Below are 18,632 nucleotides of genomic sequence, written 5' to 3'. Positions count from 1 at the left end.
TGTGGTCGCAGGATCCTGGAGGCTCCAGGATTGAGAGAAGGAGTTTCAGACCTTCTTTTTATTCCTGTTCCGCTATGGGATCCGGAACAAGCCACTTCCCCTTTCCGTGCCCTTGCTCAGCCCTTGTCTCCTCAATCTAGATCATGAAATTTTGGGGGGCAGACATTGCAACTCTCTTACAACTCCTACAAGTGGGCATGGATTTATTAGGGAGCAGTGGGGGCTGTAGCCCACCCACCCTGTTAGCACGGCCAGTGCAGCAATTCAGAGAGGACTTGCAGTCATCCTTTCCTAGTCCATCAACAAGCAGCTTCCCACACGAGAAACAGCAATTTCTACTGACTCCATGCGTATCTCATATGCAGAGCTCACATACATCATGTCATTTGTGTATTCTTTATATGCTCCAGGGGCATCAATTTTTCTCTGAGATCTGCGCCAAAGAGACCGCGTATCTGAAATTAGAGTGATCAGATTAGTGAGGCTGGTTGAGTGCTGGCAGCTTTCTTTCAGCCATGGGCTGTTGATAAGAATTGTGGATTGTGTGTCCTGGGTGCAGACACCCAGCCCGGCTCCCTAGAGAGCCAGCTTTGGCCCTGGCCATCCCTGGGAGCCCTGCTCTGATGCAGTTTTGCACAAAATACAGCTGTATTGCCAGCGAGGCCAATTGCAGGCTCTCAGCGCTGCGCTCCAGGGGCCTGTGTGCCCGGGGCCCAGCCGCCAGCATCGGCGTGGCATCCCAGTTGGCCTGGCCAGCTGCAGCTGGTTTCCCTGAGCCGTTCAGATAGCTGTGCCTCGCTCGCCACACCACTTCTGTTTCCGAGGAGGAACCGGCAGCGGGACACGATGCCAGACTTGACCTGGGTCTGTATGCATTAGTGTAGCACACCACCACCACTAATCCTCCTCCCAGAGCACCAGGCAACGCCACGGAGTGGAACCAGAGCTGGCTCTGTAGACTGCTAGCTTGGGGCCAGCACTGAGCTGGAGCAAATAACCCCTGTCGTTCTGACCTGGCTCCGCGCAGGGCCGGCCAAACATCTCCACACCATGCGCTGCAAGCTTTTAGCAGTAGTGGTTGATTTTTTCCCCATCATCTGGTGTATCCCTTGTTGTCCCAAATAACGTGTTTTGGCATATTGTGCTGGTGTGATGATGTGTTGTGATGGTAAGACAGGTGTCTGGAAGGCGATGTAGTGTTTTTTGGTATTTACAGTACTTTTAAGTAACTGCTGAGATTAGGGTCGTATTGGGCTGGAAAGCTCACAAGTGAAAGACCCGAGTCAGGGAGAGCATTGGAGAGACCTGAGGCCGAGGGAATGGGTGCAACTACCAAGTCCCCGCAGCTTCCCAACAGAGCCAGGATGGGAGCCAGACCCTGCTAATCGTGTCCTTGCTCTTTGCGCTGGCGCTGTGATGAGGAAACGAACTTGTGGAGCCCTAACTCCAGATGGGTTTGGCTATGAGTTTGGCAGCTGCTTTGTCTTTTAGGAAACAAGCACAGAGATGATCATACAAAAGGGAAGGCCAGAGTTTACCTGCAGACTCGGCTACAGACTTTGCAGACCCAGTAGGGAGCCTGTGCTCACCCACCAGCCAGAACCCATCCCCAGCTGTGTGTCATCGGTCCGGATGGCTCAGCGCTGGCCCAAACATAACAGCCCTTCCTAGGCCTCCAGAAGTCCTCGCAGTTCCCTGCAGTGGGACACGATGCCGCGAGAACGTAATACACACACACATATACATATAGGCACAGTCCAGCCTTCGCGTAGTGCACACAACACCACTACACCTGCACAGCCTGATAGCGTCACCCTCCCCGAGAGGTCTCTCTGTAGTCTGTTCTATTTACTAAGACTACTGAGAGTAGCCCCAAGGCCAGATCCTACTGTCCCCCCTGCAAACCCTCTGGAGAGCTCCCAGAAGCCGGACTTGGGGCAGAGCAGCTGGGACACAAGCGGAGAAGCGTGGCCTGCGCTCCAGGCTCTGCCGCACGTGTCGCGTGCCCGGATGGGTCCCAGCAGTCTGGGCGAGCCCTGAGCACCCCCGTGGTCCCCAGCCGCCCCGCCGCCCCGTCACGGGCGCGATGCCGAGCAGGCAGCCTGGCCTGCAGTCTTTGCTAGAAGGGCGCAGACGTCACAGGCTACAAGCGGGTTTGAAAGCTGACTTCAGGGCAATGCGTCTGAGCACAGTCAGCTCTCCGGAGCGCGCTGGGCTGCAGGCTGCTCCCGGGGCAGCCAGCGAAGGTGTGGTGCAGATTTGGCATGTAGTTTTGGGAAGATGTGAGTTTCCTTCCCTTCACTCGAGCAGCGGGTACCAGCTCTGCAGTTGTTTCTGCTGTGGCAAAGGGCTTTCTATGCACACCCATTCCATTTGCCCGCAGATCAAAGAGCCACAGCCGGGACAGATCAGTCCTTCTCCCTGCTCTTGCAGTGGGCAGCCCTAACACCGGGTCAGTGCTTTCGAACAAGCAGAGAGCATGATCTCATTCTCCTGCCGCTGAAAGCGAAGCAATTGGAGTGCAGTCCGGGGACTCAAACTGCTGTCGGTGTGCTCGGGCTCTGCCCACCACACACATCTCCTCCTCCTCCTCCTCACCTCCCGGCTCTTCGTAGAGATTTCTGCCACTGAGGCCACACTGTGATATTAGGACTCCAGGGGATCTTTCTGAATGTAATCTTTTGAAATCCACTGGATTTCCTAAGGAAGGACGATTCACTAGAGGTACACCCCAACTAGTTTATGAGGTTCTCTAGGGAGCCGTGGTCCGATTGCAAGGGATTTCTCTAGCAGCCACCTTGCAGGATGCAGAGGGACCTTTGTACCTCGGGGTTGCCAGGAGTTATAGGCTGCGTATCAGGAGCAGGCTAAATAAAGTGTACTGTTAATTCACGCTTTGAAGACAGGGCAGCTCCCGTTTTGCTCCGCGCTGTTCCAGGTCTCTGGGAGGGGCAGAAGGGGGCTGGCTCCTTCCAGCAAGAGAGAGACACAGCGAGAGCTGTAATTGAGGCTTCGAGCAAAACAGCTGCACGTCGTTGGCTGCTCTTCTTGGTACCTTGCTCCAGCTGGGCCAGACATTTTTGGACACCTGTCTGTTGACCTTTGGATAAAACAAAAACTACTTCATGTGTATTAGAAAATCAGATTTTGAAAAGAACACTTCTCCTGTGCAAGGCTGTAAAAGTGGTTGAATAGGAAGGGGTTTGACTGTTAAAAAAATCCACTAGGAAGGAAAGAGTCTGCTCATCCAGTGGAGTTAGTACAGCTGTTAAATTAATAGAGCTACCAGTAGACGCTTCTCATTTCTGGCTTAAAAAAAAAAAAAAAAAAAAAGACATAGGAGAGGCGCAGTACTAAATCCTGAGATTAGCCTACATTAGTTTCAAATTTGGGCCCTGATCTGACGCTTTTTTTGGCCTGCGCAGCGTTCCTTCCTGAAGCGAACAAAGTTGTCTTCCTGCCCAGATCAGGGCTGTTGTGTGTCAGACTTTTTTTGTGTGATGGCAGCAGGTTCAGAAAATGTGTAATATCACAGCTACACAGCACCCGTGACACCGAATGGCAGTTCTCCCTCTGCCGCTCTGTCGAGCTTTTTCACCTTCAAAGCTGTAAGCTGGTTTACATTTTCTGAGTATTGGGGGTAGGTTTCCTTTTCCTTTTCTAATGAGAGCCTGGCCTGGCACTGGTGGAATATTTACTCACTTCATGCCATTTTTTGCATGGTTAAATTAACTGTTTCAGCACAGGTGGCCAGGTGGTAGTAGGAGAGGTGAATATTTTTGCATTCAGACTGAAGAAAAAGTTATTTGCATACGTCCCTCCAGCATTTTGTGGCATGCCACATGGTCAGCCGCTGGGTTTCTGCATCCGCAGTAGCTGTGCAGTGGTCAGCATAGCCGGGCTGCAACCCTTCTTGCCTGCCGTATCTGGAATCAAACTGGGCAAATATGAGGTTCACCCCAAAACATACCAGTCCGTAGTTCTTACAGTCATAGACATCTTTTTTTAATACAAGTATCTCTTCTTTTCCCCTTCTCTTCTGAGACTGCTGAATTTTGTTCTTCCACTACCGGAGACTTCAGAACATAGGCAAACAGATCCATGGCTTGGATGAATCAAACTCACATCCTGCTGATGAAAACGTATTTAAGGAAGGGGGGAGGAGTAACCAGAAGCACTTGAAACGCAGGGTCTGTTACAGCAAATAGAGAACTTTGTCCTTAGGTTGAGAAAAATTAGTCATCAAGATATCTCTGTTAGCCTGCAGTCTCTCGCTGTAATAAAACACTGTGGGCTGAGACAGGAGGAGAGCAAAAGCCGTACAGCAACGACACAGCCCAGGAGCAGGGCCACTGGGCTGGGGACCGGCTGCTCCTGGGTAAGGCTGGAAATCGGCTGCTCCCCTCTCAGCCTGGCTGCTACCTGCCTGTCTGCGGCAAGCCACAGCTGGGCTGCTTCCACTCTCTTCTCCGTAGAAACGAGTGTGATGTTCCCGTGCTCCAGTGGGGAGGCGTAATTAGTGCAGACTTGGTGAAAGTTTGGGAACTGGATGAGCGTGACGGTGATTGCGCAAAGAGGGTTGGGGCAGCCAAGGAGTCCTTGGGAACCACAAGGTCAAATTAAGCACGTAACATGACCGTCTTTCTAAGCCAGGCATCTATGGCCAGTTCTTGCCACCCAGATTCACAGAAGGCAAAACTTCCCCGCACTGCCCCTTAAAGTGCCTCGGTTATACATCTGTCCGAGGCGTTGATACGCTCCTCACCCTGCACAGGCTGAGTCTCTTGTGATGGTAGCGTCTCCTCAAGGACGGGAAGCGCTCTTGTTCCCACTTTACAAACGGGGAACTGAGTCCCAGTGTATGAAGGAGGATTTGGTTACCAAAAATTATTTGAAATAGCTGTCCCAAGATAACATCTCATTAACTTTGCCAAGATCAGATAGGTGCGATATTTGGTGCCTTGGACATGGGTCTGCCAAGTCCCAGGCAAGTCTTAGCTTAGCTTTCAGCCCATCCTTCCTTTGGGGGGTCTTGCCTGACGGTTGTCAGGGATATCACCGTGTACTCCAAGCAATAGCACTCGCACTGGTATTTGTGTCTCCTAATCTTAGCTGCGTAGTGAAAACTGTCACATCTGGTCAAAGCTGAGTTGTACCTCGGTAGTCAGCAGTGAAGAAATAGGTTTCTGACCTGAGTGGGCTGAATTGCCCTTGGCAGGTCCTGTCTCTCTCCATCGACCAAGGAACCTGGAGAACCCCTTAGACTCGATGCCACCGTCTTGGCAGGCTGAAGTTAGAAAAGGAGATTCCCATCGCAGCTCACGCCTGTTCAGCGTGAGTGGGTGCTGCGGTCAAAAGCTGCTATTGAAAACCAAACCTGTGGTGCCGCCTTTGCCTAATGCTTTACCCTGTGTTGCCTTTGTGTACTGTAATTTCAAAAGGTCACCGTGAAGAATATAACCTGCCTCCTGAGTGAGGAGAGAGCTAGGTCCGCTGAGGACTGGGATAAATTTGCAAAGATCCCTATAAACAGCACCCACTGAGGATGCTTGAAAGGTGTCGAGAAGGGAGAAGATGCTGGAGCTGGCTGGTCAGGGAAAATGGACGGGTACAGGATAGTGCGGGGATTGCTCTTAACCTGAGGAGTTTGAGCTCGCTAGGTTCTGGTTCATCTCAAATAAGGGTTCACAACTAGTGTTATCTGATGGCTGTTCAGCAATCTAGCTGCTGTGCAATCAATCATTGCTCAGTGGCAGCTAGATCGCATCTCAGTTTATGCTCACAGTCTATCAGATAACACTGCACAGGTCGGGCTTGCAGGATCAAGCCCTTACTTGACTGAGGAGCGGGGGAGATATTCTGGTGGACGTATGGCAGCACTGCAAAAATGGGTCTGTCACCAAAGATGCCCGTGGTAAAGCCCCTGGAGAGAGCCAACCTGGTGGTTATGGGGGCAGCTCTGAACTGGTCGCTAAAGGTGAAGCCTCCTTGTGAACCTGGGGCAACGCAGGGCAGGCTTTGGAAGCTCAGTGCGCCGGACAGCTCGTGTGCTCTATCCGCCCTGCACACCCCTGCTTGTGTGGCACAGTCTGGCCTCTGGCTCTCTCCAAATTTTAGGAAGTTCTGCCCAGCCCCCCAGTGCTTCCCATGGCCATGCTCTGATGCTTTAGCTCGGTCATGCAGCATTTCCATTTTGGGATCCAGAAGCTGAACCAGGCGCAGGTATCCTCCACTTCAGAGCGCAGTGAAGACCACGAAGACCATGCTTTGCATGGTACATGCTCAAGTCTCCTCCTTTTTTTTCTTTATAAACTTTTTTTGCTTGGGGCCAAACTGCCCAGCTCCAGGGCTTGGCAATTTCCATGGGACACCCTGTTGTGAGAAGGAATCACAGAAAGCTGCCTTCTTCTCACGCCGCCTAAGAAACCATATTATGGTATGGAAAACATTACTGTTCTTAAAGTTACTGCCTGTCTTTTTCTCTCCGCTTCAGCTTCCTGCGCGATCCCAGCTGCCTGACTCCATGATAGAAAGACGCAGTTTGCATGCGTCTTCCTGCACTTTGCTCCACGGGTAAATGTGGGAGACGTTCATTTTGCAGCTCTAGGGCCAGATTGTCGTTTCTGTGAGCGCTTTGTGTTTGTGCTGAAACCCACCATTGCTGCAAGGGATTTTTTAGAATTATTTATATTTACCATTTGTTGCAAAGGGAGGGTCTGATCCTACTTACTCAGTGAAAATTATGGATGCCCTGGAAGTACTGCTTGGTATCAAGTGAACATCTAGCTTTTTTTTTTTTTTTCTGGTGATGTTTTTTCTAGTCTGATACGAGGCTGTGTGCAACAGGAAACAACTGGTGCTGTGCGAGCAGTCAGAAAGCAGGCCAGCAGCCGTGACTCACTGTATCAACCGACACTGTAAGGTTACCAGTGTGCTTGCAGCACTGGCTCCCAGGAGGTACGAGAGCCAATAAATACCACGCATGGGGTTTCCTGCTGGAAGCCTCCCTCTGCAGCCCACCTCTAGGAGCACGTTCTGGGCAGAACAGCTGGATTTGTGCACTGGCAGCGTGGGGACTGGCTAACTACGTCGGAAGGACCAGACCCGCCGTGTGCGGGGTCGGGCAGGAGGCACCAGGCGAGGGTTGTCCCTGCCTCTGGGGGAAACGTGCTCTGGTTTCTGGTTTTGCGTCCCGCAGGGTGGAGCTCGACGCAGGAGCCTTATCCGGCACGGTATCCTGCCGCCGGCGTCGCCCGCGAGGGCGCGAGCGCAGGCGGGTGGCGGGCTCCCGGCGGCCCCGCGGCTGTCGCCGGCGTCGGGGCTGCGCGGCACGGCCAGCGCCACGTCGCTTGGGAGCCGCTCGCGGAGAGAGGCAGCGCTGTAGCCGTCTTGTCCTTCGATGCTCCGTTGCAATCCCGATGTGCTGTGCTTCGCCGGTGGGGCTGGGACGCGCCAGCCGGCAGCCGCCCACGGCGCGCCGACGTCCCCGGGGGACTGTCGGGGCACGATCGGCACCCGTATTGCCGCGGGGAAGGGGAAGGGAAGGGAAGTTTTGCGCAAAGGACGGGGACACGGGGGGCTTGGAGGGAGCATTTCGGAGGGAGCAGAGAGGAGGGTCGCCAAGGGGGTGGAGGGAGCCAGGAGGAGCGGCCTCGTGTTCGGGCAAAAGTGAGGGATGCCCACAAAATTCTGGAGCTGGGGAACCCTCTGCAGAAGCGTCGAGAGCTCGTGAGCGCGCAGAGTCGCAGCACACCGTGGGAATGAGGGATTTTGTGGTCCGGACAACAGTAAATTTGAAGACAATTTTAATGCTAGGAACGGAATTGATTTCAGAACAATGTCTTGAAACGTGGTTAGGGAAACGCATTTCTAGCGCTCTCAAATATATAATCAAATCACGTTAAGCTTTCTTTTATTCCTGTAGATAGCAGCTCTTCCAATTTCAAGTTTTTTCAATATGTTTTAATGGTGTTTTAAATCAATTTGTAAAGCTCTCAACACTCTTTACGTGCAGGGCTGAAATTAATTTGCAGTCAGGGCTGAGCAGACTCTGTGAACTTTATGTTTCTGTAATCTATCCAAATCTGTTTATACAAGGAAAATGTTCTTTCCGCTGTCGCATCTGAGGTAGGAATAAACATAATACATTTCACAGGTTTTAAAAAACTGAAAGAAGCAGCATTTAATGATAGAACACTAGGCGCTTCCTGAAACATGCACATTCCTGCCACTGAATCTCTCCGTATACAAAATTCCTCGTACAAACAATCCATATCCAGCTTTTGTCTAGTTTCAACCCTTCCAGAATGCTTCTAGTTTCCTGAAAATATCAAAAAAGGTTCGGAGAAGATGGTGTAATTCAGGTTAAAGATTTTTTTTGTGAGCATCAAGAAGTGAAGTCAGGTATTTGAAAGCTAACGCATACCATGACATGCAATCCTTTTCCATTTTATCTGGATATGTTTTCAGATAAAATTTAGCTTCATTTAATGCCAAAAATTGTCATCGATTTTTGTTACAGTTTGCCCACCAATAAATGTGCTATGTCACCAACTACACACACAGGAGCAGATTGTTCTAATTTTAAAACTGTACCTTAAAAAAAAACCCTTAACAGATTTTTGAAAGTAATATAAATAATCTGTTACTTGAAGGCCTTCATCACGCTTAAACAAGGGAAAACTGCAAACGGGCAGTCCTCACTGAACACATGAAAAAGCACCTTAGCTGCAGACCGTGTTCAGACGCAGCAGATGCAGGGCTGCGAGACGGCCATCCGCGTGGCGATCACGGGGGGGAGCAGCAGGGGCGCGCTGGGGAGCGCTGCTGTGCCCCAGCCCCGCCGAGGCTTCCGTCCCAAAGCGAGTGGTCCTTCTAAAGGAAGGGGACGGTAACCTCTGCTGGTGGACTGGGGTTCATAAGAGGGGGGTTCGGTTTGGTTTGGGGTGTTTTGGAGGGTTTTTTTTTTTTTTTTTTGGTTTGTTTTTTATAGATTTTTCATATCAGGAATATGTGTCGCCCGTATCGTGGGACACACCTCGACATCTCCAGGACTAACAGAATGTAAAATTTCCTGTAATTCTAAAACTCGCCTGGCAGAGGAGGAAAAGTAATTGCAAACTTATGCAGCTTGCGTTATTGACAGAAAACATTCTCATTTTTCATTGATTTGACGGATCTTAGCTTTAACGTTATCGGGCTCATAGTTACAGGTTAAAGCGTTTGATTGTTTTATCCTGTTTATATTTCCAAAGAAATCTGCTGAAGTTTCATAACAGGCTTTCACGTCCTCGGGGAGGCAGCAGATTAGTCCCCTTCCAGCTGGGTGGTAATTTGAAACGTTTCGTTGCTTCTGTGTTTTGAGGCATGATGGGTCGCAGAGCAAAATACTCATTTTCAGGCAAGTCTGGGATTGCTTTCTCAGTGCGAGAGACGCTAATATATTGCTGGTGATATATGAGGCTTTTGTCCTTCCCCAACAGATCAGGTAAGATAGGGACGAGCCGTGGAAAAAAAGTTGCTATGGAATTGGCTCCGTATAATGGCAGTGGGTAATAACGTGGCGCAACGCTGTTGCTGTAGCTGTTCTGTGGCGTTTTGCAGTTTCCCCCGGCCTTTTTCTTTAAAGAAAAAAATACTTTGCGTTCTGTTCTGAGGAGCTGTGCTGGAGCTGTTGTTGCCGAAGAGGTGATGCCCTCTCACTTTTGCAGTCGTATCTGGGCTTGCTGGTGAACTGTGCCGTCGCGGGGTCTCTCCCCGCCGGGCGGAGGCAGCTCACGCGGCTCACGGGTGGCACTTTTAGACTCCGCTTGGGTCCTGATCGCTCGATCTGCTCTGCAGCCGTAGAGAACTGGGCCCACAGACCCCACGTGTGCTGCAGCTTGCTACCGCTGTTTAACCCTTGAAAGATATGAAGATGTAATCGCCTTTAAATAGCAGCATGTTCTTGGTCCTTGTTTCAGGTAAACTGCTCTCCGACCTACCCTTTGGTTACCGAGCTTATTTCTGTTTAAAGAAATGTAGAGTCCTTTAGTTTTCAGGCTGCTGCACGAATGCAAAGTGCGCAGGGCCTGACTTCAAGGCACAGAGTGGTTTGGGGAAATGAAAGAGCCGTCAGGAAAGGCAGCGCGAAGGCAGGCATTGCAAAGTCCCTCGGAGAGCATGACGGGCCGGCACAGCTTTCAGCTGCTCCCACGTCTTTGCCCCGCTGCCCAGTTTCTTCGGTCTTCAAGCATTTGTCTCAATGTGTAAGATCCGAGACAGTTTTCCGTCTCAATTTTTCTCTGAAGATCTCAGTTCACTCCTAGTTGCATCCAAGGGCGTTAAAGCTCTCCTTTTGCAATCTTTCAAAAGACAGCAGCAGCCAGCAAAGCTGAGCAAACCCTACGGGCAAAGGATCGCGCAGTGCTCTGCAGGCTGGCGTTGTCCTGTGTTAGCAGGCTGCTGAGCCTGAGCTAAAATTTCCAGGCAACTCTGCATTAGCCCTCACACTCTGAAACGTGACGGGGACGTAGTGACCTGTGTTGCTGAGAAGTCCTCCTCCCTATTCAGTGCTTTTTGTGATCAAACACGCCAGAGCCCGCATGCAGCAAGGCCCGGCTGTTCGCAGAGGCGCTAGGGAGCTTTTCCAGAGGTTTGTCTTCATTGCACGCCACATCCTTGCACATGCAAAACCAGAAACCCGGGGCTGCGTCCTATTTTAGCAGGCAACGTTTCAGACTTAAAGCCACATCCACTATTTCCGTTTCAGAGGGTGCAGTTCAGGGGAGAACACAAAAGCAGAGGGTTTGAAGGATTTATTTTGTTCGTTTTCAGCTTTGTGCTTAGTTTTGTTAAATGCCGGTGTTTTTTCTGGATTCTATAGCTGTTCCATTAGCCCTTACAGCTCAGTGTGGCTCTGCAAAGGTTTAATCAGTTAAGGAAGGCTTCGTCTTACTCATGCAATAAATGAATGAAATAAGGGATGGTCCCTTGAAATAAAGTACAAGTGGTCACCCAGAGTGTAGTAAAAATAGAAAACGGTTGCTGAAGCTTGCAGATTAAGAAATTTTGCAGCCCAAAGGCAGGAAATCGTAACACCAAGGTGCTCACCCTTATCTGTGCATTACTGTATGGTGTTTAACTACACAGTCCCAGAGAGTCGTGCAGTGTGTCTGAACATGGTGAATGCAGCTGCTTTACGTGCACGATCTGCCCAAATTGCTTCCTTCAGTAGTATATATTCAGCAAATATGACTTTGTTAATGTTGTATTTTCTCTCTTCTGCTGGATATTTTACATAATTGCTTTGTGCATATATGGGATCCATTCAGCACAGAAGATGGGTAGGGAAAACAGGGAGCCGATTATGGATCCTCCACTTTCTGCCTGCACAGGTTAGAGGACACCCCCAGAAATGTAGCGCGGGAGCGTTACATGTGCTCTCTTTGCCTTGCTGGCCCTTGAGGACCCACATGTTCAAGTTTCTCTCAGTAGCCACTAGAGCTAGATACTTTCTGAAGAAATGAAAATGGAAATTTTCATTTGACTCCAAGAGCTGAAGCTTTAAAGTGGAAAACCAAAAAGCACAGGACTTGGGATAAAATTACAGAAGTTGCCAGAAGTAGTGCGCTCCAAAACTTTTGCTTAAATTCTACCCACACGCTACAGAAGTGCTAAAAAAATTGCATCAGTTCCCCATGGCTTTGCAGTCCTTGCTCATTCATCACCAACTCATCTGACTTGCAGCCTGCAGCTAAATTTAACACCAGTCCCTCCTGCTCTGCCATGGAACCACACTGCTGGTTGCTCGCTGTTGCTGTAAATCCTATTTATTATAAGACAGAACTGCTGAGAGGGTTGGTTGTTCAGTAGGTTTCTGTTGGTGCTATGAGTTGGATCATAATATGTGGTGTGGTTAAAACATTTTGATGGCTGGAGTTTGAATGCTTTATTTAGCGTGGAGGACTACCTCAAGTAAATGGTGTCGGCGCTTTCTGTAAATACTTGGTGTTCTTCCTCGCTTGTATCTAACAGTATTAGTTATGTGTTTAGCAGTTAGCACACTTTTGTGGGACTTGCACAGTGCTGGAGTAGACTGGGGTCCTTAAATAGGATCTGAGCACATTATGTTTGGGACTTTTGTCTATATTTTGTGGGGGAGAACACCAGCTCGGAAGACTTCTATAGGTCCTTCACTTTCCGGATCTCCTAATAGTTGCTTTTCTTTAAGATGCAGAATTTTTACAGGGAACTTAAGATAATAATTTGGAAGCCAGACGTACCCTACTGAAACTCCTATAAATGTAACTTCTCTTCAGCAGACTATTTTAATTTGCAAGTGTCCCAGTTCTGCCATGGGAGCACTTCCTACCCGTGAACACGGCCAACCTCCCGGCTGGCGGAACGAAGCCGGGGTGGGATCAGGCAGCGGAAAAGTCTGCGGGGACAGAAGGGGCAGATCTGGCAGTCAGGATCTTTTCAAGATTAACTCAAACTGGGTTCCCGTTCTGTATCTAGAAAGTGTTGAGCATTTGAAATTAAATAATTGGGTCAAGAAATACTTCAGGTTTTAATCTAGATTTACGCTGTATCAGGCAATTTGGAGGTGAACTCAGGATTTGCCCTCCTGCCCTGTTAGCAACGAAGGCAAAAATGCTTGTTTGTACCCGGTCGACCTGTTTCCAGCTATCAGTAATAGGATTCGTATTTCGTGCACATATTTCAAGCAAGCAAGTAGGGTGCTGAACTTGAACAAATATTCTGTGCACAGCAGTATGAAAAAGAGCAAAAATTCTTTAGCTTTCCCATTTTTTATACGAATAATAAAGAAGGAATTGTGATGCAGTGCCAGTCATTCATGTACAGTGTCTCTTAAGTCAGTATTGTGCTTAAAGAAAGAGAGCTTGTGGCAGAGGCAATATGCAACCACGTCCCTCAGTTACTTTTTAGGAACAGAGGGAGTTTTATAGGCTTGACAACATGGTAATTTTCTTCATTTTTTTCGCCCTTCTTTTAACTTAGTTTTTTGTTTGCGATGTCTGATTCTTACCCAGGAACACAAGCTAGAAGTAATGCATACTTAGTTGTTACTAAATTGCAGTTTCTTGCTGCCTTCTATCAATAATTGCCTCTTTCAGAACCTCTTTCCCCAGCGTCTCCGATCTCCATGATTTTCACCCAGTGTCTTAAATGTAAAGGGCCGCAGTAGCAGAAGTGATGTGAATAAGCGAACCGGCGCATCAGGGCAAACCGTATGTGCAGAAAGAGACAAGAGCAGCCTCCGCCGCCTCCCGGCTCCCGAGGGACGGTGACCGTTCGCTTTCGGTTCTCTCTGACTCACAACGGCGCTCTGAACCGTGCCTTTCTCCCCAAAACGCGGGCGGTTTTTTTGCGGATGGGGAGGCACTGCTCCAGCTGCCCGCAGATGCCTCCCGTCGCCTCTCCCGTCGCGCCGGGTCCCGCTGCCGCCGGGCGCCCCTCGCTCGCAGGGACCCACCACCCAGCCCCAGCGGCTCCGGCTTCCCACCGCTTCCCGAAGTCGGGGCGGGCACGGGATGCCCGTGCTGGCCGGCCGCCCCGCTGCGCCCCTGCCTTCGCGCCCCCCGCTCAGCCCCGCGTTCTTCCTGGCGCTCCGAGCAGCCTACGTTTCTGGGCGGCTCCTATTTTGGGAAGCGGCTGTTTCTCCCAGCTGTGATTCCTGTCTGCGGTGCCGTTCCTGCGAAACGCTCCCGAAATTGCAGAGCACAGGACTGGGTCTAAAAATAACACATGTTTTCGAACAAAACAAAACTGAAACCCAACCAGGTTGCTTGAAAATGCTTTGCAAATCATTGAGCAGCAATTTCTGGGCTATTAGGCTCAGCTCTTTAGCGAGATAGAAAAGCTTGCCTAAATGAGAGCTGAAAGGAGATTTAAAAATGCCACCTAGATTCCCTCGCTAACAGACAGTCCTCAAGACAAGTTTGTTCCAAACCGGGAAACCTGAGAAGATTTTTTCAAATCTAAAAGTAAAAAAGTTCCTGCCAGTATTTTGCACCAAATTAGAAGTGCCCTGATTTTCAGCCTCCGTGTACATCAGTGGTATTGCAAGACTTTTTTAACTTTGCAAACCCGTTGACTGTTGCTGAAATGCCGAAATATGGATTTCAATACCTGTTTTAAGGCACTGTGGTTCGAAAAGATTGGCCTTAAGCAATATAACCAGATGACCAGTTTCCTAGTTCCTCCTTGCGCCTTGGCTCAGGAAAGGAAAACACTTCCTCTTCCTTCTGAGGGCCCCAGACTTCCTGTGCCATCTATTTATACAGCCGCTGTGATGAACCCCAAGTTAACCGCTTCCCTGCCTGCCTTAGCTTGGGCTTTGCAGCTTTGTAATCCGTTTTCACCCTGCGTCTCTACGGCCCGCCTGCGAGCTTCCCTGAAGGTGTGTTCAGAGCTGCTCCTCAGCAAACCCCTCTCCGGAGTATCTTTGCCAAGGGTTTTGGTGGCCGGATGCAATTGCTTGGCACCGACGAAGGAGAAGAGACTTGGGCTGGTGTGGCACTTTGCCTGGTAGCGTTTGCATGCCAGGTATGAAGGAAGAGCAGATGATCGGCCGTATTAAAACCTGTCGAAAAGTTTAGGTAGACAGATTTGGAAAGTGGATCGCAAGATTTAGCCAAAGACCAGTGACTGAAGACTTTAGTAATAGCGGTTTTCCCAGAACGGGGAACCCAGAAGCCCGTTTGGTGTGAGCACAGGAACAGGCTATAGCTAAAGGTTTTTAACTGTTGTGCAGTGAATTTAGAGAAGATGGAAGGGGAATCAGGGCCTGGGAGGGCCTGCAGGACTGAGGACAGTTTCTGGAGGATGGGAGACACCGGGACACGCTGTGGGAAAGCAGCTTCCCAGCCTAAAAGGCTGGAGTCAGAAAGCAGGTGGAAAACATAGATGGAAGGTGTGAGAGCCCACGAAGGGGCCGGGCTGACGGTGAAAAGCAAGGTCTTGCTCGGCTTTACCAGCCTTCTTCAAGGACGTAGCAGGGTCGAGAGGCAGAGGAAGCAGGCAGAGCCGATGAGGGCGTCCTGCAGTCACGGAGCGACGCGGCCGCGAGACGTCTGGCGAGGTCTCCGAGCCCGGCGTCCGCCTCGCGCGTGGGCAGAGGCAGGATCGGGAGCTCGCGGGCTGGCCGCGGCGGCCGCCGCGCGTGGACACCCCGGGGCAGCGGCTCGGCAGCCTCCGCGCAGCCTGCTCCAGGCCCTCGCTGCCTTTGGGTTTGGCAAGTTGTCCTGAGATCTAATCTAAATCCCCAGCGCCGCAAAGCAAGCCAGCCACGTCTGCCGCCCTGGCGGGACTCGCAGCGCGGCTGATTGCCATCTCCTCTGTAAGAGGATTTAGGAATCATGGGGCTGCCACGTGTCCTCTCCGGGCTGTCCCTTTGCTAGACTGTTCCTGTCCTTCTCTTTCACGCCCTCCTTGCAGATCACGTTTTCCAACTCTTCTGCCGCCCTTGGCATCTTTCTGGGGACTCCGATATTTTTGCACCATCCTTAAAAACTGGTGCCCCAGCCTGGACACGGAGGTCCAGATAAGGCCTCCCAGCACCAAGTACGGGGGCAGTTTCCTCCTGGGTCTCATATGACGCTCGCGTTAACAGGTCCTAGAAAGACGGAGGCTCTTTCTGCTGCAGTTTCTCACTGTCAGATCGCCCTGCGGTCTCCGATCCACCCTCATCTCAGCTTCCTTCGCGCAGTGCTGCCGTTTTACGGCTTGTTCCCTGCTCTGCGTTCGTTCCTTCGCTTTTTCCTCCCCACGTGCTACGGCCGGCAGCAGCAAGGTGCCGAGGTCCGGCCGCGGCGCCCGCCACGCCGCCAGGCTCCGGTGTCCCGTGCGCTGGGCGGGCGCCTTCCCGGGGATGTGGCACGCTGCCCTGGAGGCGACACTCGCCGTCCACCTTTCGTTAAAACAATCCGCGCCGCGATTAAAGCGCGATCTCTCCGGCAATAACCCGCAGGAAATAGTCGCTGGGCGGATGGAGGCGGCGGGGGCGGCGGGAAGCGGAGCGGAGCCCGTGCTCCCGCTCCCGCTCACAGCGCCCCGGGCGTCCTTCGCGCCGCAGCGGCGCAGCCCTTCCCGTGGGCTTCCTCCCTCGCCGAGGTCCTTGCACACTGTCGCTACAACACCCAAGAAAACGAGGGGGGACGGTCCGGTGACCTCTGCGTTCAGGCTCCCGCGCGGCTTTGGCGGCATCACGGGTAGCGCCTGGCGTTCGGACGCGTGCTGCAGCTGGCTCCTCCGTGCCGGGGCCTTGGAGCTGGGCCGCGGGCTTCGGTCCCCTGCTGCAACGCAGCGCAAGGAGGTAGAGGAAGGAGGCCTGTTGCAAAACGTTTCTCCTTCTGGTTGCCGCAGAGACCGGGACGGTTTCAGAGGCTGAACTATCCCTGGCAGCAAAAAGTGCTAGTTCAGCCTCTCCTCCGCTTACGCCAAGGCTGCGTTCGGCCTGGAAAGGGCCGCGCGGGGCGATCTGTTTTCCCTCGGGCTCCCTGAGAGCAGGAGCTCGGGGAGGAACAAGGCTGGGAGACGGTGCTGGCGCAGGAGGGCTGCTGTGCCGGAGCGGGAACTGCCCAACCTGAGATTTCGGAGCAGAGAAACTGCGGGGAGGGAGAAGCAACTGGCCGAACTCTTCCAGCTCTGCCCCAGCGCAACGCCGTGGCTTGGGATCCTTTCTTATGACGGACTAGATCCCGCGCCTTAACAGCTGGCACCAAAGAGCAGAAGTGTCCGGGAGGGCTAGGCAGCATTTGCATTCGTTGGTGTAAATTAGAAGCTGTTCGTCAAGGCAGCAGAAATGCAGCGTGATCCGGAGAGCAGGATCTGGCCTGCGCTCGTTACGTTCCTTGATGTTTTAACCAGCAATTTGTTTCAACACCTCTGGCCTCGCGTAAATATAATCCCGTGTTTGCCCAAGCACTGCCTTAATGCTGAATGCGACATTTTCCACTGTGCCAGAATAATAAACCTTGATAAATGCAGGAACACCTGGGAGACTGAAAAGCAGGCTGTGCAGGCGAGCTCTCGGAAACGTCGTGCGCTTTTGGCAGGGAAATGTTTCCTGCTGTGCCTTTAAAGACATGTAGGTGTACTTAAAAAGGAAAGGTATTCTGATGGCAAGTCGCTGAAGACTTCAAACGTGGTTCAGTATTCAAAGTATCGTCCTAATTTTTGGCCTGTGGTTTTATCTTCTAAGAAAAATTTAAAAGAGCTCTTGTTGACGCTGGGACATTTACCTATATTCTGCTCGCTATGGCTTATACCAGCATTACTCCTGTTTAATCTCGTTTCTACCACATTTGCTTTTTAAACAAAAGAAGTTCACAGATGATAAGAGATCAGTCAAATACAAACAGCAGGTAAATAAGCTTGTTCAAATTTGCATTAAAATTTCATGTATGTTAATTTTTACAGCCAATCATTGCAATCCAAAAAGAAGAGAAACTATCCTGCCTGCCCTTAGTCAGAGGCAGAACGTCCAAAGTCTGGCTGCGTAACAAGTTATTTCAAATTGCAGGCAAAGTTTTAATAACTAAACGGTAAACGTCTCCTGTGTAAAATCTAGCTTTGTGCATATAAAATAGCTCACATCGAGCCTGCTAATAGTGTGAGCTGCTGGTCTTTTTGAGCACCCGCTGTTGCTATATCCCTAGATATAAATAGTTCCTAGTACTTCTCTTTTAAGCCAGTAAAAAACTGTCTTGTGGGCCTGGAAGACATCTAATCTGCACAGTTCTTCCCTGCTCCTTGAGGACATTTTGCTGCATGTGTAGACGGGGCCTTCCTGGGATGGTTTCTCTGGGAAAACCCATCATCAAGAAAGCGTGCGCCCTGCCAGGAAGAGCACACCCTGTGAACGGTGGTCAGAGCTGCTTGTGCGTGTTGCCATTGCCTTGGGTTTGGATAATGCGGTTTCGGAGGTGATGCACAGCTCTTTCCTTTCTGGTCGGGAGGGCTATCAGGCTGTGCAGAGCCATGACAAATCATTTCTCTGCCCTTGGTAGGGCCCCTGGTAGAAGCCAACTGCAGAGGTGGCAGCTTGGTGGTCACCTGCTTGGTGAATCTGGCAGATTTGCCATTCATGGCGGCTTCAGATGTGCAGATAAAATCTTTCTATAGCTTTGCCTCTGAAGCCTCAAAAACCTTATTCCTGCATTTGCTATCTGCAAGTATCTATTTCCTGATATTAGTGGCCAGGGCTGTGCCAGAAACAGGTTTAGTTGTAGTCAAAATTCAGCTGGCAAGCTCAGCGTCATGACTGGTGCCTTCACAGTCTTAGTTGGGTCCTGGGCCTCAGCTTCCTGAATCTTCACCTGGATATTTTTTGTGACAGTGACAGTGCCTTGCTAGCTTGTTTCATTTGAACCTGGTTCTGAGCCTTTGAATCCTGGAAGGGACTCTAAAATCTAGATTTAGCCATGTTTATCTTGCAATTCCACAGAAAAATTCTTCCGTGATACCACAAAATATAACATAGTCCAGGGTTTTTGCACTCAGTGAAAGAGGCAATGCAAAAAATAATCCTGGAGAATTCTTTGTTTTGAAGGACTTTGCTTTGAAGCCAAACACACTGAATCAAACAGGAGAGCTCTTCCATTTGGCTTCGCTGAATCTTTGAGGTT

General features: G+C 50.7%; 1 protein-coding gene across 3 annotated transcripts in view; it reads left to right on the top strand.

The window, feature by feature from the left end:
* INPP5D (inositol polyphosphate-5-phosphatase D) overlaps window positions 1-18,632 on the top strand; it is a 53,717-nt gene that overhangs the window by 5,607 nt on the left and 29,478 nt on the right. The gene's annotated exons all lie outside the window — the stretch shown is intronic.

This window comes from Apteryx mantelli, chromosome 9, assembly GCF_036417845.1.
Source record: "Apteryx mantelli isolate bAptMan1 chromosome 9, bAptMan1.hap1, whole genome shotgun sequence".
Lineage (NCBI taxonomy): Eukaryota > Metazoa > Chordata > Aves > Apterygiformes > Apterygidae > Apteryx > Apteryx mantelli.
Note: the sequence above shows the minus strand (reverse complement) of the source record. Positions and strands in the feature narration are given on the sequence as shown.